This window comes from Haemorhous mexicanus, chromosome 12 (assembly GCF_027477595.1).
Source record: "Haemorhous mexicanus isolate bHaeMex1 chromosome 12, bHaeMex1.pri, whole genome shotgun sequence".
Lineage (NCBI taxonomy): Eukaryota > Metazoa > Chordata > Aves > Passeriformes > Fringillidae > Haemorhous > Haemorhous mexicanus.
The window spans coordinates 3,975,001-3,994,926 of record NC_082352.1 but is presented as its reverse complement, the minus strand read 5'-3'; the positions used below and the strand labels follow the sequence as shown (position 1 = coordinate 3,994,926).

At 42.0% G+C, this 19,926-nt stretch overlaps 1 protein-coding gene across 1 annotated transcript in view; it reads right to left on the bottom strand.

Annotated features, from left to right (window-relative positions):
• LOC132333061 (transcription initiation factor TFIID subunit 4-like) overlaps positions 1-19,926 on the bottom strand; it is a 145,297-nt gene that overhangs the window by 2,109 nt on the left and 123,262 nt on the right. The window lies entirely within an intron of this gene.

Sequence of the window (19,926 nt, the reverse complement as noted above, 5' to 3'; positions counted from 1 at the left end):
GAACAGGTGAGTGGAATACTGGGAGTCCCCACAGGGACCCCAGTTCCCTCCTCTGGGTCTGCTGAAGAGAAGGGCTCAGTGTGGGGAGATACTCAGCAAACAATCAAAAAACTAAATGGAAAAATCACAAAGACTCAGACATTGTGTGATGATAAACACAAGCACTAGTATACTTGTTTAAACAGCTATGTTAAATAATTATGCATTTTTAATTGGTTCATTGGTACTGAATTGCTGAATACCTCATCCCAGCTTTGTATATAGAGAGAAGATTCTTAAACTGGGCCTGAGAATCCTGTGATCTGAGTATTTAGAAAAGGACATAATTGCAGCCCCTGCAGTCTCATGGAATTTAAACTGAAACCTGATGCACACACATGTTCAGATGTTTTTTCATCCATAGGAGTCCACTGTTTTTGTTAATTCCAATTGATTTGTAGCAAAATAAAGTGTTCTAACTTAGAAAAATAGGTTTTAATCTCCAAAAAGATTTAAGCAGCTTTTCGAACCTCTAAGAAATATGGTAAAATTTTCTATACTTTTAATATCCTAAATTTACTTACTGCTGCTCAAACCAACCTTTCTTTCCCCAGGAAATACTTGTTCTAGGATCTTGACTCCAGACATTAAGAATACAGTTAAGGGTAATTTTACTACTGAAAGCTTGTAGGGGAAACACACATGGCCTGCTGAGAGCAAGGCATGGATGGCACTGTGTCCCTGTGTCCCCCCCAGTCAGTCTGACTGCCTGCAGAACTGCACCATTCATGTGTTCCTCCCATCCCTGCTCATTCAATCACAGCAGTGGGGCAAATCCTCTTCTGTGGCCACAAACACCAAGGGCTAATGGGGTGCAATGAGTGGGCTCAGCCTGCAGGGAACAGAGGGAGAAACCCACAACCTTTGGGCACCTGGAGCATCTGAGCCAAGGGATTCTGCTCTCCAGTATGGAGCAGGTTTTGTGAATTCACTGATGGAGCACTGAACCTCAGGGCTCACAGGAAATGCAGCTGCAAGGGCTGCTCATCCATGCCCAGCCAGACACATGCCCAGTGCACAACCCATGTATTCAGCAGTGCTTCACACCTTAACCCAAAACTGCTTCACATTCCTAACAGAAACAAAATCATTGAAACTCCTCTCTGTCTTCTACAGGTGGGAGCACCTTGAGCTGCCTCTCACTGCCAGGGCTGTGCCCACTAAGTCCTTAAGAAACCACTGTGTGTGTATTTATTTTAAATCAAACTGACTCAAAAAATACTTCTCCTTCTTCTCTGTTCCCCCCATGCTGCACCTCCCTTGCCCACAGCACTGATTTCAGATTCATCCTGACCACAGGACCTGTGACAAACAGACTTGAAAGGAATGTGGCCACCTTAAACTCATTGGAAACCACATCCAGAGCACTCTGGACTGGGAGCACCCCACACACAATTACCAAAAAGAGCAAAGATGCATAGTTTTTTTAAAAAAATTCTCTCTATAAAATTATTTCTTTAGTCAGTTGAGTTCCATTTACAGCAAGGAACTGCTCTCTATTTGGACAGAGCAGCTGGAATTAAAATGTGCCACGTCATATTTCATTGCATTTATCACTGGAGATACTGAACTTCAACATAGCAAGAGCATCACATCCTTAACCAGCAGCAGAACATGGCACCAAGCTGTGCACATTCATAGCCACACTCAGGAGCCATCAGTTACCTGATCATGTTCTGGAGTTCTTCTACAAGGTGAAAAATAATCATAAAAATTATATTAGAAATACAGAAGTTCTGTAAGCTGACAGAACAGTAATTTTTATGTGTCAATATGATCACTAATTTAAATTAAAAACCAGTTTGTTTGGTACTGCATTGTGCTTAAAATTATTCTGCAGATGCTATATAAAAAAATAGACTCCTAAATGCCATATTTATTTAATTGCATACACGAATTCAAGTGTAGTTAAAAATAATGACCAAGAATAGTGGAATTGAAGTAATTCAAAATTTTCTCAAGAAAATTCACTTTTTTTATCATCATGACAGATTTTTCATCGACCCAAACAAGCCCCTGTGTTGTCTGTATCTATGGCAACTAATCAGAGATACCCAGATAAAAGCTCTAATAAAAGAATAAAAGGGTGTAAATTGTTTACCTCCTTTATTTCCTGGCCTGCCACATGCAAGCTATTCCCAAATCCCACACACTCCAATATATATCAATGCTAGTTTTTGTGTCAGTGAACTTCTAGTTGTAATTTCAGGAAAACTTGAGACATTCCAGACCACAAGAAAACCCATGTCATTTATAAATGAGCTCTCTGCCTCTTCATTTTGAGTCAGCTTCCAACATGAGTGACAGTGACCTCCCAGCCCCTCCTTTCCCCACTGCCTCTCTTCCCTCCTGCAGGTTCCTTCAGTCCTTTCCTGGCACTGCACAGCCACAGCCCAGCCCAGAGAGCCACCAGATCTCCTGTGCTCTCCTTGCAGGGCTCCAGGGGCTGCTGAGCACCTGGGGCTGCCCCCAGCTCCTGCTCCTGGCCAGGGCTGAAGAGAAAATCAGTCGATGGAAAATCCCCGGCAGGATTTGTAACCCTGCCCTGGTGCTGTGCTCGTGGTTAACCTGTAATCCCAGAGCCACTGGGACAGGCCAGCCTGCCTGCCTCAACAGCTCCAGCCCTGCCAGCTGATGGGAGAGAGCTCCCAGCACTCCAGGGCTGGACTGAGCCTCAATTCAGCTGCTGCAAGCTCCCCAGCCTGAGATCATGGCTTCTGAAGAGTCAGAGTAGTTACTCGTTCAGTATGCACACTTTGAAACAATTCTGAATTTATGTCAGATGTGACACAAGATCTGGGCCAACCTTCTCAGCCTGTTTGCTGTTTCCATGATTTTCCTCGATGAAGAAAAGCTCATGCTGTTTGCAAAGGGAAATCCAAACAGTTCAGAATAAAATACTGCCCAAAGATGACATAGATCAGCAGCTGAACAGACAGGAGTCTGTCACAGGAACAAACCTGTCTGGGGACAGGGAGACTGCCACCAGGCTCACTTGTGTCACTGCTGCCTGGCACGACTGAGCACAGCAAAGCAGCTCCTCTGCAGCAAGTGCATGGCCTCTCCTGTCCCCAGGAACAGCCTGTGCCTTCACCAGGGACAAAAGGAGCAGAGTCCCCCTGCTCTCAAACTTCACCCATCTCAAAAGTGCACTGGAGCTACTCCCTGGTGGGGACACAGGTGGGTCCCCTGAGACCCCTGGGGCTGCAGGAGCTCCTCAGCCCCCAGGGCTGTGTGGCCCCCAGGCAGGCACACCCCAGAGCTCAGGGTGCAGCCTGTTCCTCTGGAGAGCCCAGCCAGCCTCCCTCTGCTGTACCCAAGCCAACAGCTCCCACAGAAGCTGTGGGACTGAAAATCTCGAGCTCCCTCCTACCTCTGTCCTGCTCCTGCTGGGCCCCCATACCCAATCTGATCCCTAAGGATCCCCCAAAGGTTGAAAGGCTGCTGGGAAAGGGGACTGAGGCAGAGAGACACATCCCTTCCAAAATGGGCAAACTCACCCACTGCTCACAAAGCATTAGGGTCTTTGTACATCCAGTTACAATGGTTACAGCAGCAGGTGGATGGAAATCAAAGTGTGGAAGTCCCAAAAATGTGCTGTTCCTGCTCGAGAGAGAAGTGCTTTCACAGAAGAAAGCAAATGCAATACAATGTACACTTATTTTTTACAACCATTCTACTGTTCTACTTCTACTGTTGAACAATTAATTTTTGTCTTCCTTCACAAACCTGCATCCCTTCAACTTTGAATTACAGAACCATGGAAATACAGTACAGTATTCCTGACAGGGAACAGAGAGATAAGGGCAAGGAGAAGATTGCATTTAATATTTTATCCATCCTCCCTTCACCAGAAAACAATTCAGTGCTGACATCTCTGCTTTGAACAGAGTCTTGATCTGCGGCTATTGCTTCTCTGAGAGCCAGAGACAAGGCAATAATGATAAAAGATCTGCTGGGTTTCTTCCCAGGCTACATGGCACATCCTTGTGGCAGACTTCACTTCAAGCCAAAGTCTGAAAGTGGGAATCACACAGCAGCAATTCAAAGCCAAGCTAGGGAGCAAAATACACCAGGAATTCTGTCTCTGCAAGCTGCATGCACTGCAGAGGAGAGGGAAGAGAAGGTGTCTGCAGTCTGCTCTTAGGAATAAGAGGTCTTGAATCACAAGAAATATTCTGGAGGTATTCTGCAGCAATTATGTTTTTACTTGCATAAAATGCTATTAGATCTTTGGCTGAGAGGCACATGAAAAACAGGTATAATACTATGTATGATTAGCTGTCCCACATAAATTAGGGTTTAATTCAACACCTACTGAGGCTAATAGTAATGATTTCACTGCAACATCCTAAAATTAGGATGCCTCTAAAGTACAGAAATGTAATAACTGTTCATCAGCACCTCAAAGATTAACAATACTATATGAAATATAATTATATCTCCAAAAATACCGTGCATCTTCATATGTGCAACACGGTGGCTCTGCAAGTGTCTTCAGAAGGATTCATCACCAAAAGCTATCATTTAGGCCTTCAGATGAGCAGCATTTACAGGGAGGATTAGTGCCATGCTTTCTTCAGGAGCTGGTTATTTTCATTTGCCAACATTTTTACCCTGTACTATTTTAGTGCAACTGTTCCTCTAGACGGTTTTGGCACCCGTTCCCTTGCTACACCCTCCTGGATGCAAATGCATCTCCTTTCCCCTGGGCACATAAACACACACCTCACCCTGCAGACAAACATCAGAAAAACTGATTTGCACAAGTACTTACAAGTACTTCAAATACCAACACAATTGCAACATTTCAAAGACAGCATGCAGTAATTTTTAAATTAAGAAATAATAAGGGGAAGGTAAATCAAACTAAGTCATGGATACCGTGAAAATTTTTTCTTCAGATGTGATCACTTCAGTTTATAATTATCTGAAGTTATTTGAACCCAAAGAAATGGGCTGCCATTACAAGCAGAAGAGTTTTTATGTACCTCCTCCTTGCCTTTATTACATTACACCAAGTCCCATTTGCAAGTACTATTATAATAAAAAACCTGCTTGGTAAAGCAGCATCAAACCAAAATCTTCCAGTTGAGGGAACTGGGCATCTGTTCCAATCTCACCACTCACTGCTGCCTCTGAGACAGCATTTCCCCCCAGGTGCAGGAGAGCAGGGGCAAAAAGCAGGCTGTAAGGCATTGCAGGGGAAACCCTCTGGGAAGAAGAGGAGTCTGTCCCAATGCCAACAAACAATGAGATGAAGTGTCAGGCAGCTTTGGGCTGTGACATTCACTTGCTCAAAGAGATGGGTGCTCAGCACCCAGCCCCCAGCAGGTCACTCTAGGTAGGAACCAGCCTGGAACTGATTTTCACCCTTTAATCAATGCAGCCATGCAGTCTCTGAACAATCCCTGCACTGATGTGAGGCAGAGGTCTCAGGTTTTTGAGATAAGCTCTGCATCCTGCACAGACCTTTGACCTTTCCAAGATGTTCTGGTATCCCCACTGCCCCTCTGGTGTCTGACAAGAACCCAGAGCCTCCTTGCAGCACACTCACTGCTGGTGCAAGCTCTGGCTCTTCTCATTTCCTTTGTTCAGGAACCTGCTCTTCAGAGCACCCATGGGTCCTGCCAACATCTTCCACAACCATCTCATACTCAACACAACCCACTGCCTTACTTGGACTTGAAAGCAATGACAATTTTACTTGATTAAAAATTCTGAAGTTTGGGCTGCATTCTTGCCATGGTAATTATAAGTGGAATATTCTATTTATCCTGTTTCCATCATACATGTATATTTTCATTTTGCTTGGAATGTTTCTCCTCACATGCTTTCCAAATGTTTAATCAAGTGCTGCTCCCTTTGAAATACTAATCCTGCCAAAGTTTTTTTATTGCTATTTTTCAAGCATTGTGGTGCTTTACCCTTCTCATCTTTCAATACTAACACAGGGTTTTTTTCCTTGTTTTCTGTTGTTTTGTTGAGGTTTTTTTAAGGCTTTGCCTGTGTTACTCCAGCCTAGTCCCACTGCACATCCCTGCAGTCTCTTACAGTGGCAGTCAAGAAACACCAAACCAACTTTGGGAGAAGCCCTACAGCCCAGCTTGCAGGGTTCATATTTTCCTTGAGACATACTGGATTCCCATCTGAATTTTTTCTAATATCCTTGATATTAGTTTGAAACTATCTCAGTTTTACATAGTGGGTGGCCCTTTCCTTTCTAACCTGTATGACTGTGACTTTCATTAAATCAGAACCATAAAATAATTAAAATATTCTTGACATTCATCAATCTCTAGATACACATAACTGTAAAATTTAATTGTTTAAATATTTAATTAAAAGACACATAATTACTATACAGTAAAGGCTGCTTTTTGGCCTGTCTCTGACTGAAAACACTCTGAGCAGAACAGGTTTTGGTGAGGAGCAGTCAGCACTCCCTGTGCATCACAACACCCAGCACAGGGTCACACAGCTGCTCATGTCCTGCCAGACCCCACGGGAGGGGACCAGAAAACACCCAGATCTTAAACACAAAGTCACTTTCTCAGCTCTTGAGAGCATGAATTGCCCTCATTCATCTCAGCTGACTTTCAGTTCTTAAGCCTAATTATGATGTATGACACCCAGACTTTATAATAATTGTGTTTCCAGCTGTTGGCCATCCTGCTCACTCCCAGCAACTGTGCAAGTGCCAGTCCAGGGACTTCATGCACCAGGTGCCAAACAAAGGACACAAACCCCCACAGATCCACCAGCTCCTGAGGACTTCATTCCTGGGTAAAATCTCTATCAGATCCTGAAGATTTCACTCCTGGGTAAAATCTCTACCAGCTCCTGAGGATTTCATTCCTGGGTAAAATCTCTACCAGCTCCTGAGGATTTCATTCCTGGGTAAAATCTCTACCAGCTCCTGAGGATTTCATTCCTGGGTAAAACCTCTACCAGCTCCTGAGGATTTCATTCCTGGGTAATATCTCTATCAGCTCCTGAGGATTTCATTCCTGGGTAAAATCTCTACCAGCTCCTGAGGATTTCATTCCTGGGTAATATCTCTACCAGCTCCTGAGGATTTCATTCCTGGGTAAAATCTCTACCAGCTCCTGAGGATTTCATTCCTGGGTAAAATCTCTACCAGCTCCTGAGGACTTCATTCCTGGGTAAAATCTCTACCAGCTCCTGAGGATTTCATTCCTGGGTAAAACCTCTACCAGCTCCTGAGGATTTCATTCCTGGGTAAAATCTCTACCAGCTCCTGAGGATTTCATTCCTGGGTAAAATCTCTACCAGCTCCTGAGGACTTCATTCCTGGGTAAAATCTCTCATTGGATTAGTCACTGTCTCTGAACAGTGATCTAAACCTTTCCTTGTAATTACCACAGGCTCCTCTGTGGATTGAGGGTAGTGCAGGGCCCTTGCCTGTACCCAGCCCATTAAACAAACCCAAATAAAGCAGGCAATGCAGTTATCTCTGGATTGAGTGGCAATAAAATTAAGCCCTAAATGCTAATACCTTCAGCTGGCAGGATAAACACATTGCTGGAACACAGTCCAGTGTGCAGGAAAAAAGACATTAACATTTGTAAATAAAAGGTGGAAGACAGCTAACACTCTATTACTGCAAATATCATGGAATATAATTAGGGCTGGTGCATTTCAGACATTAGGACAGACAGCAGGGAGAAGTTACCAGATCATTCAGCCATTCAGTTCTTGATTTCTTCACATTTCTTACAGCTAAGTCTCACTCTTGGCTCTTTCAAGTTAGTGGTTTGCTTGTTCAGAAAACATTTTAAAAACCTAGATTGGCACAAAGAACTCCCAGAAAAAAGGGTCCCAAAAGGAAACAAATTCCTACAGACATCAGTGACCTCAAAGGAGCCCCACTCTGCCCCTTCCCTACTGTGAGGAGTCCCCTGCAATCCAGGCCCCTGAGTGCTGTTTCCATCATGCTCCCTCTCAGGTCCTTTTCCACCTTCTGTCTCTCTCTCCCACACCAGGATCTCTTCTCCAGGACCCAAAGCAGACACACTTGGGGATCTGCATGTCTCCAGCACTCCTGACTGCTCTGCACCAGAGCATTACATTGCCTACCTAATCCACCCTAAACTTCCAAAACCAGCCCTCTGCTCCATCCTGTCCTCTGACCTCTGAATGTCAATCCAGGTTTTCCTTCTCCCTCCATTATTAGACAAAATAAGACAGCCAAGCCTTGAGTAAAATGCAGATAATTTTAATTTATAAACACATTACTGACAATTTCAACTTTGCTCTACACTTCAGAAACCCTGTAGTCTCCTCTTACTTCACAATTTCCCAAATCCTTATCATCCTCCAGCCCACTTCACCACAAAGCAAACAACCTTTCAAGGACACTTACATTCAACACAGCCAACAACAAAGAATAAACCTTAAATTTCAAACTGAGCTATTTGACAAACATACTTGTCTTGTGTGAAGTTAACCCTTTCACACACAATCATCCCAGATCCACCTCACTGCATAAACAGTGGGCTTAAACACATCACAGAAAGTTTCCAGAAGTTTCTTTAATAAACTCTATCTTGCTGTAACAAAATGATTGAGCAAACCACATCAATATCTATAAATAAATGTCTTCAGTCTATAGATGATTGTGGAGGAAACACAGTGATGCAGAAAACCATTTTTTTCAGAGAGTAAAGCTCTGCTCTTAGTTATCCCTAGCTTTTCATTTTTACTGTTCTGATAGGATTGAGCACCACTCAGACTACCTCGAGAAAAGAAGATTTACCAAGTAAATGTCACAACTATCAGCACCTTTCCTTTATTAAAATCACTTCCAACATACATAGTTATTAATTATTTAGAAAAAATTAAGAACCAGGTAGTCAAAATCAAGTGCTCTACTACAAACAACTCTAATTAAAACTGACCCCAAAATATATTACAGAAATAAGTCTAAGCCAGACACAAAATCACCTAATGAACCATCTGATACATACTGAAGAGCTCTTACAGATGGATCCTGGCAATTGACAGTAATCAATGTATAAACTGACAAGCCTATCAAATCTAATTACTCCCAAAACAAAATAAACATGAATATTTGCCCTGGTTTATATTCTATTGAAAAGAAGGTTGTAACTACAAAAGAAAAACCTTTACCAAAGTGCTGGCTCAAGCCAGAGGCTGGTGCTGAGATGTTTCAGAGTGAAACAAAGGCAGGGGAGGTGGCACAAGGAGCCATGGCAGAAGGTGAGAATGGAGCAGATGCTGGGGAGGGCACGGGGCAGCACAGGACACCCTGGGGATTACTGCAGCAATCACAGAGCCCAGGGAAGCAGCCTGGCATTCCCAGAGTGCTCCCTAGCAGGCAGAGGTGCTGCTGGCCTGCTCTCACCATGGGCAGTGGCAGGGGAGGCACAGCAGCTCCAGCAGGAGCAGTGCATTATGATACAACACAACAGGAGCATTAGAAAATGCGAGATGAATCTCAAGCCCAGAGGCTCTCTAGCACCACTCCAAATCACAACTCTGGGCCTTCATTTTTCTTCTTTGCTACTATTCCACTTCTCCTCCCAGTACTTCTGACTTTATTAACCCTTTTTTCTCCTTCTTGTCTTCTACCTTTCTGTTCTCATGGTATCACATGAGATTCCTCAGAAAGCACCTGGGTGTTATCAGCAGAGATTACAGATCAGACAGGTTTTCTGACATACTCCAACCCAGTGAAGCCCCAGTTGCTTCCAGTGAGAAATTTATCACTTCATTGGCACCTCAGTAAGACATCATGCTCTTTTGACAATGTGGCCCCTGAATAAAAGTTACAAAAATCATAAATCCAACTGTAACTTGGTTTCAATGGTCTGAATTCAAGTGCTGTGAATTTGGTTTTTTTCTTCAAATACTTTCCCAGAAATTCAAGTCTGACAAGCCTGAAACAGACTTCCTGAAACACAAGCTTCATTTTTGTTTTTTTGGGAATTAGAAAAGATGCAGTTATGTGTTATGCCTAATTTTTGGTATCCCTGTCTGGAATGGTGAGTTCTGGTGTTTGGTTTAACAAATCACACCTTTCTCATTAACCTGGCCTGAAATTATGAAATCAATTTTTCAAGCTCTTTTTTGGTGCTTCTACAAATCTGTGCTAAGATCCTTGATCTTTCCACACTGTACCCATAATGTGCTACCTGAACGTGTGCAGCAGCAGCATATGGTACAGTAGGTTATAACTATTTTACCATCTGTTCTAGCTGAACTCTAACCTCAATAATCCCATATCAGCTTTTCCTGTTAACTGCCACAGCTCTTAGATCTTGGCTTCTACTTGCTCTCTTAAAATTAAATTGCAGCAAAATGCAGGGCCAGATCATAGACTGCTCTTCAGAAGCCTCCACTGCTCCCCAGGTGACTTCATTTGGTCAGGGTCTTAAACAAATTATGCCTTCAGAGCTACAGGCCACATTTTTTTTTTCAGTGAAAAAGATAAATCAGTAACTGGAACATTCTTCATTCTGAAAAACAGTGCTCAAGATGCTGCTGTGTCCTTTGCATACTCATTTCCAAAGCACTTTGTTTCTATTATGCTCCCATTTAGAAAAGGGCATCCCCTCCAGTGGAAGTACAGGGGATTCCACACCTTCCAGGAGCAACCTCCAGGGCTGCCCCTGCCCACCACCTCCCACCATGGCCCAATGCAGTTTTTGCACAAGCAGCACCATCACTATTTCCCCTCACTGCCCTCCTACTCTGTGTTCCCATAAAACCCTAACAGTAGCATCATAGTGAACAAAAATGTTCATTTTATTGCAATAAATCTAAGTTCTATCCAAAGTTCAGGAAACTGGACAGATTCTGTAAACTGAGAGAAGACATTTGAAACTTTTATTACTATTAGGGTTTGCTGGGTTGGAGTTTTGTTTGGGCTGTAGGGTTTTTGGTTTGTTTTGGTGTTTTATTGTTTTATTTTGTTTTACTTTTAAGACTTGCATCTCATGTCATCAAGTTCTATTTCATGCAGATGTTGGAATTTGAAAGTAAGCTCTAATTCCAGCTACAACAGCTCATCTGGGGGAATGCCTTCAAATTTAAAGTCTGCTTCACTTACAAAAAAACTTCAAAAATAGCAACATAGTAATTAAAATGAATGAAAGACTGTGGCTTTGGTATCATTTAAACATACCCATACAAAACTACTACATACACACAGACATTTGGAAAACAAAAATATATTTTTAATAAATACTAATCACAGCCACAAGAATATGCCCCTCTATATTTTACTATAGTACTTGACAATAGCAGTTCTTATGGATGATGAAATTTAAGAAAGAATCAAATATGACTATCACCAATTACTATTTTACAATATCCATACTCAACTCAAAACAGTAAATCATAACAGCTCAGTAAACTTGTCTGACTCATTATCAACTGAACCAGACTGTAATGCCCACACAATGAAAACTACATCTGTAAAGGAGTATCTTTGTAAAATTATTCAGCTTTTATAATCAGTGTAATGCCTTCTCATTAAAAGTATTTGTATCTTCTCCATTTTGAAATACCACATCTTGTGTACATTGCTTCCTTTTGGATTCCTGTTTAGAATCTGAACAAAAGGGGAATTTGATTTTATGAATGTGTGAAGAAATCAGTTTCATGAGATATAATTTTGCTTTTTCACACATGAGCAGTTGAAATATGTTATTCAATGTTATCTTGAGGCACAAACATAAGGCATGGAGGTTAGAGAAGTCAAACCTACATACTAGTCTGTTACCTCAAATGTCTTCCCAAACATGCAGCTGAAGGATACCATGGAATCTATGGTTTAAATGAGGAATATTGGCTTTCTCTGTAATCTGGGTCCTATTACACAGATGGCATACAGTGCCATACAAACACACAGAGCCCCTAAATATAGAATTCCACACGTGTTTTCCAACCACACCAGTGGATCTATATTCTATAGCTCTGCTTGGGGGAAGGGAGTAGCACTTTGTGCCTTTTGGAGTTTGTGCTAAAACAGCCTCTTCCTCCACCCCCCACTATGCAAGGGAAATCAGAGCTGTAATGGTTAACAACTGGACTTCACTTTTCTCCTCCAAATACAGGAGGAGTTGGGTCTGCCCTCCCCCACCAATTCTTCTTTGCATTCAAAATATTTCCACCTCTGCATAAAAACGACTTTTTCATTATGCAGTATCACAGACTTTCCTAGGTGGCACCCCAGGAGCATAATCCTGATTCACAGAACAAAACCATCTAATTACCCCAGCTGCATAATTCATTGGCCCCTGGACAGGAGCTGGCCAGCCCATGATCTTATCTGACACACTCTGGGCAGCCCCTGTGGGAATCTCTGCCAGGGAGAGGCACCGGGCAGGGCCAGACCTCCTCGGGTGCCCCGGGGTGGCCAAGGGAAGGAGGACAAAGGAGAGGAGCCCTCCTGCAGCCCTGCCTCTGTCTGCCCAGTCTGGCTGCAGGTGGAGCAGGGAAGGAGAGGTTTCTTGCAGCTGTGATCCCCCACAGCCACACTGCAATGAGCCAACACCTAACTCAAGTGCAAGGAAAGCACTCCAACTGGGAATACTCAGAGTATGTACTACAGGTTTACTTCACTCTCATTCAGAGGCAAGACTGTAATTTCAAAATCAGACATTGCTCAGATGACAGGAACAAAACACAGTTATGGAGTACTCCTTACTTTGCATCTATTTTTTCTATCATGCTGATGAAAAGCTCTCAGTATCCTGGCAAGCTTCCCAACAGAAACTTTTTAGACACTGTCTTTAGAGAATTGCAGCAGGTCCTTTTATTATTACTTGTTTGTATTAATTTACCAGAGTTGCTCTCAAGTTCCATCTAACCTTTGAAAAACAGCATCCTGTTTGTTTTCAGGATCAGGTATTTGCCACTCACTGAATTACAAATGAAGATGAGCCCTGGACCACTCTCGGTGCCAGCTTGCAAAACACCTTCTGGTCTCAGGTGAATTTCAAATGTAAAATATTGATATTTAAAAGAACTGTGAGTTGGGTTCTAGTGTGCAATATTTTACCTTATAATAAAGACTAAGCTGGAAAACATTTCAATTCTCAACAACGTTTTCATCCTGCATTATAACACACATGAGTGGCAGAGAGACTTGTCAGCCCAGTGGTTAAGGCACTATTCATCTTTCATCTCCTGGATCTGGGCTGCAACCACTCAGCAATAGACTCACTTTCTCACTGGAAATGTCATCTCGGAGCTGAGAAACCTTCTTGACAAATATGTTTTTGAAACAGATGTATTTTTGCTAAACATTTTATCTTTGACAAAAATATATTTCGACAGAGGAAGTTTCATAGCAATTTTTTTTTTTTTCACCAGCTCTAATAACAACTTAGACTTTTAGGACCTAGATGGGGAAGGCTGCTTGGACTCTGCCCTGCTGATGGAGGCAAGGCTGGAGCAATGACCACTGCTGTCACCACCCCATGGAAATCCAGGGGAATTCTATGAGATTATTTAGTGCTCTGCCCCAATTTCCCACTGTTCAGCCCCAAACACGGAGCTGCAGGCTGCTGTGGCATTCAGAGCAGGGCTAGGAATGGGACACAACTCATCTCACCCTCCTCCTCCTCCTCCTCCTCAGCTGCTCTTCCCAGCCTGGGCTGAGCTACTTCGTACTTAGGTAGTAATTAACAACATAAATGTTTAGAATAAACAGTAAGGACAGGGCATTTGAAAAAAGAGTTACCAGATGTCCTCAGCTTTGCTGCTGGCCTAATAACGTTTCTGCAGTAATTTATTTGATGTGGAGTTTATTTAGCTGCTGCAAACATGCAGGGTTATAATAATCATAAGCAGGTTGCATTAAGCACAATACGACTTGGGTGTGGAACAAACACAGTGTTAAAAATAATCCCAGAAACTGTATGCCTCGAAGATATTAGATGTGCAGTATCTTCTACAACCTGATTGTCAAAAGCTAGCCAGAAAGCACCTTTCAGACTTAAAAAAAATATTAAAAGAAATATAAAACCCAAGACTTCTTTTACAGATAATTTTGCCTATAGTTTGGGATAGCCAGCATTAAATTCAAACATCAAATCCTGGCATACTTCAGTAAGCTATCAGCACAGCAGTGCTGCCTTTTTTTCCTTTGAAAAATGAAAGAATTAAATTCAAAACAAACAACTTCAATTTAACACCAAACTACAGGATAACCAATCTTAAAAATGTCAAATTGTAATGGATCTTAATACCCATATAAAACACAAAAATAGTGGCATTGTTCCTTGGTAATGCATAGCAACCTTACAGAATTTCAGTGAAGGAGAAAGAAGGGAAAAACACCTTATTACTTCTAACTCCTGCGAGCCATTTTGGTCTCCAAAGGTTTTAGAGCGCCCGGGGCCATGTGTCTGCAGTGTTTCGGGAAATGACTTGCCTTCGCACGAACACTGCTATGTTCTGCAGCACTGCTGCCCCCCAGCATCCCCGCTCCATTTCTAGTTAACTCTTCCTTACCTGGAGCAGCCTTTCCCCCCCAACACTTCTCTTTTTTTTTTTTTTCAGCAAGATTCCAGAAAGGTTCTGCTAAAAAAAAAAACAAAAAAAACAACAACACCCCCTCCACCCCCCCAAAAAAAACCCATCTGGTTTTTCTGACAAGTTTTCTCAGAAAGAAACAGGGCCAGAATTTAACTCCATAAACCTCTGAGAGAAAAAGGAAATCGATTTGAAAGTAAAATATTTGGCAAGGCAACTAGTTTAGCTAACAATCGCCATGGAGCTTTGAAGTTTGACACTGCTCCAGTGTTTGTGTTTTGCCTCAGCTGACAAACAACAGAAACCAAAAAATCATCAACACCCCCAAGAACACAACAGCTCCACTAAAATCCTTCACTTATCACTGGCTTTAGGTTTTTAATTACACTCCCAGCACCACATTACAAGTCCCTGGGTAAGGCCTCCTAACTATTCACCAATTTGTCTGAGCAGCATGTATGAAAAGTAGCAGGAAATAACCCATCCAGCATTGAGGGGAAGAGAAGGATTTAATCCTCCAAATAATGGACTGAGCTCACTTAGCACAGGCGTTCTGGGTTTCCCTCTATTTTCTGTAAAGACCCATGGCTGCACACAAAGCTATTCTGCTTGATGGCTTTTTTAAAAATCTCCAGAAAATTCTTTGCCAAGGTCACTGCTGATTGACTCAAAATATGACAGTGTACGAGGCTACTGAAATATTCTGCTCTTCTCAGAGGTTGAGTAAGCAGCTCTAACTAAGAGGAAAATCAATATAATACTTCACAGTGAGGAAGAAAATGGAAAGTAGTTTAGCAGTTAAGTGGTTAATGCAATTCCTAAGTGTTCAGCAATCATTGCAATTTAGTGCCATTTCGATTATTACACAATAAACAGACCATGTTGTCTGGAAGCAAATTTTTATGAGTATAGCTGAAGGGGTTGCAACTTATTTAGCTGCTGAAACTCTAAGGGAAAGAACATTTCTGAATGCTAACACTACAGATCAGAAATATACAGGTACACTGGAAAGGTTATTTTTAGGTCACTACTATGGTAACTAACCACACTGACCTTTAAAATTAGTATGCAGTTCAAGAAAAATGAAGTTCAGTAAAATGTTCTTTAAACAGAGTAATTTTAATAAACAATATTGTGCATCCTTACAGCAGAATTCTGTCACTTTTTACAGCTATTAATTTTACTTTTATATCATAATATAATGCACAAAAATATCATGGTGCAGAACCGACTAGGAAAAAAAATGTAAACAGCCAGAAAACTGATTAAACTATCATTAATTTATGTTTAAATAAATAAATAAATAAAAAGAACAGCTATATTTATTTCTGTAGAATAAAATAAAACTGCTAGCTGGAGAAGAGCCATTTTTCATATAATGCAATGTCTTTGAAATAGTCAGAATAGGCATAGTTAAAATCATCTTACTTCATCTCATTTTGAAAGACAAAATTTTAAGCAGATTTCAAAAGCAAACCCAGTTCTGTAATTTATAAATTCAAAGAAACAGGCAAGAATTATATTTGGGGCAGATGAGATAAATAGCATAATACTGAGGGTGTATGGTTGATGGCAGCAGGGACTCAATAAAGGAAACAGCATTTTGAACAAAAAGTGCTCTCTGAATCCAATGCACTAAGACAAAACATCAATTAGAATCATGGCTTTAATAAATAATATATAATGTGCCAGTTCTTTAGCTAGGAAATGGAAATGAAACTTTGGTCATGAAGGTGTGCTGGCTCTCCAAGAAACCACCACCAGCAGCAGGCAGAACACACTAACAAGTAGTTAATGCTGGCACTTGGAAAGAGCCCATCTACCCCAGCAACCCATAATCACCAAAGAAAGAATACAACTCTTCTGATTTTATTTTCTCAGCCATGTTGGAGACAGCTTATAATGTTTTGCCAAATGGCTTATAATAAATCAGATACATAATCAAAAGTTATTTTATAAGCACACATATACATTTATATGTACACGTGTACAGGGAGAGAGATGCACCAACATTTTAGTCTAGGCCATACTGTAGACCTTTTTCAAAATGTGGGTCTTTCAGAAGAATATATAAAAATTAATTTTCAAGAGGGAAAATGATATCTGCATTTTTCAAGCCTCAATATGTGGGTAACATTGCTCTTGAAGTGCCATTTAAATTCCTGGATCAGGACTGCTATGAAAAAAGAAAAAAAAATCTCAACAACTAGTGGGATTCTGTGCAGTGATCCTGAATTTCACACCTACATACCTACATCACACCTACACCTCTGCTGGTGTCAGGCACGAGGGATGGATGCTGGTCAGTTGGTAGCTGTGTTCACCTCCTGGAAATGAGCCCTCCCACAATATTCACTGTACAGAGAGGCAGCAAGGGACAGGCACAACTTCCAATCTAGCACCCCCAGCAACGGAACAGAAACAGTCAAGATGACCCCCAAAGCAGGGATGATGAGCTGTGCTGTGTCCTCCTGGTCCTCCCTGGGCTGCCAGGGCAGTGAGCTGCTCCTCATGGCAAGGGGAGGGACCCGTGCTGGGGACAGTGACACAGCCAGGGACAACCAGGGACAGCCAGGAACAGTGACACAGCCAGGGACAGCCAGGAACCCTGTGTGCTGGGGACAGTGGCACAGCCAGGGACAGTGATACAGCCAATAACAGTGACATAGCTAGGAACAGCTAGGAACCCTGTCTGACACCCTGTGCTGGGGACAGTGACACAACCAGGAACAGCTAGGAACAGCCAGGTACCCTGCTGTGACACCCCGTGCTGGGGACAGTGGCATGTACCCTGCTGTGTCACCCTGTGCTGGGGGTTCAGGGACACTCTGCCAGGTTGGCAGTTCCAGAAGCAGAGCTCCACTGTGCCCATGCCCAGCACTGGGCACTAGGGCAGCATGCTGATTTCTCTCCAGTGCTGCTGAAGGAGTGTGCTGGCAGCCACACTCTCTTTTTCTATTCCCCCCATCTCATTAACAATTACAATGGTTTTTCTGTTAGCAAAAAACAACTTAGGTGTATAAAACAAAGTGATATGGCAACAGGGTCTTGTCTCCAAAATGTAAAGCAAAATCTTGAGATTTGCTTTTCTGAACATTTAAGACCTCCTGACTAGCCACCCCTGCCTTCCTATGGGGTAATTTTGCTGACAGTAAATTATCAAAATTGCCATTTTTTGAAAGCTAACCAAGACTCTGAGCATTATTCTTGACATCTTTTCAGCCAAGACTACTTGCAGCTGTTGGGCAGAGAGCTCAGTGAGGGAAGGGAAGGCAGCAATGTGCCAGGCAGACGAGTCCTGAGCAGGAGGGGAAGGGGCAATCACAACAGGTCGAGTGCCCGGATGGAGAAATCTCCCCGTGGTATTCTCTCATCAGCAGACATTCATTCTGCTGTAATGAATGTCACCATCTCCTCATTTGGATTAAAACAGATACAGGTTCTGAAAGGTTATTTTTCATTTTGCTTGACTGGTGTTTACACAAACAAATCCAAATTTCAATTCAAACAAACAAACAAACATGCTCATGTAAGTACTAATTCAGAACTAAGATTCCACCCAGATTACATTTTCCAGCCTGACATAAGAGAAACATGAAGCAGAAATAATTACTGTCTGACACTAGGAAAAATGATGCTGATTAACTACACAGATTTAGTTTTAAAATACAGATTTCACTGCAATACCATGGCCACATGCAAATCTCCAGCCTTAAAAAGAAACTGCTAATTCAAAGGAGAACATGGAGGGGTTTTTGAGAGTATAAATATATATTCTTTTCATCTATTTAGCGTGCAAATTTATTTAAAACACAATAAAATGACAGGCAGGTCTAAAAACTAAATATAAAAATATAAGAATGTGAAATGAACAAACTTTTTCACTCTGCAGATTTTATTTTATTATTAGATGCTATTCCTAACTTGTTAAAATTGATCAAATAGAAAGCTGTGAATAGAGAAAAAATTAAGCCAACTAGAAAAGTGTGACTTGGATTTAATATTTTATAATTGCCAAGGGACATACTGAGATCAATGAATTTTTGCCCGAGATGAACGTCAGAAAGAGATGTACTTCAGTCTTTTAGGGAACATTGGTCTATTTAATTCTTGTGTCTGATGCATGTGAAATATGCCTGTCTTGGCCTTCTTGGAGCCTGGAGGCCAGGCTGGAGGCAGACATTACCACTTTTAATAGGCCGCCATCTGAGCAATGGCAAGGGATCCAATAACCCATCCACTCTAATGGATTTGCCTGTTTATTCACTTACACCTTCTTCTGCAGCTAATTTTAGTTTTGCATGCTGAGTTGTTTCACTTTAAATTAAATGAATAGAAACAAAGGGGAGAAGACTGTGCAGCTAATAAAGCATGATTATTTTCCAAGTTCTTCTCAACAGGATCCTCCATATACTAAGGTATATCACTTGAGAACAGATCTGCTGCTGTGTTTTTCCACTTGTTGTCACAATTAACAAAGCTTCTTTCAAATTTAGTGAGACAAAAAGTAGGCTATAATAAAGTCTTACTTATGATGCACTAATGATTTGCAGCAGTATAAGGCAACCAGCTTCAAATCATGAGCATCTTCAAAGAATAACACAGGTAATGTTAATGACTGTGCAGTATTATCACAAACAAACCCAGTATACAGCTTAATCTAGCCCTTCATGTGTACTTTGAAGATCACAGGTAACACTTAATGTGTTACTTATAAACTTATAGTCCCTCTAGATACAGAGGAACTCCTAGTAATAAAAATTTCCACTACATTGAATCCTTAGGAAAAATATACATTACAGGCTAAAACTTATTAGGGGATATAATCTCTATATTTGGACTGCATTAATATTTTGTTTCTTTACAGAAAAGCTCTTCCTCCCTTTCCTCAGGAGGATGCCTCTTGCATCTCACTCTCCACAACTCGTGGGTGCTCTGCCAAAGCTTGAGGTGATCTTTGAGGTCCCTTCCAACCCAAATCATTTATTCCAGAACCTTCTGCTCACCCAGCTCTTTTTACAGACCCACAGTTCAGGTGCTTTGCTGCTCTCAGAAAGGCTGAAGGACCTTACTCAGGGGCTGTCAGGGCCAGGCACAGCTTTCAGTGAGTTACAAAGGGCTTTTTCTCCAGGTTTGGTTCACTCTCCGTTGCCAGGGCTCCCCAGTGCCCTGTGTCAGTCAGAGAGGGCAGCCAGGGCCAGGTGTCACCTGCTGCTGACAGGTCATTCCCTGGAGCTCTGCAGGAGCCTCTGTGTCCCTGCCTGGGGGGACACATCAGCCCCTGACACTGCCTGCCCTCAGGAAACCACTGTGGCTTTCAGGCAGTAAGTCATCACATCCAGGCAGGAGTCATCCTCT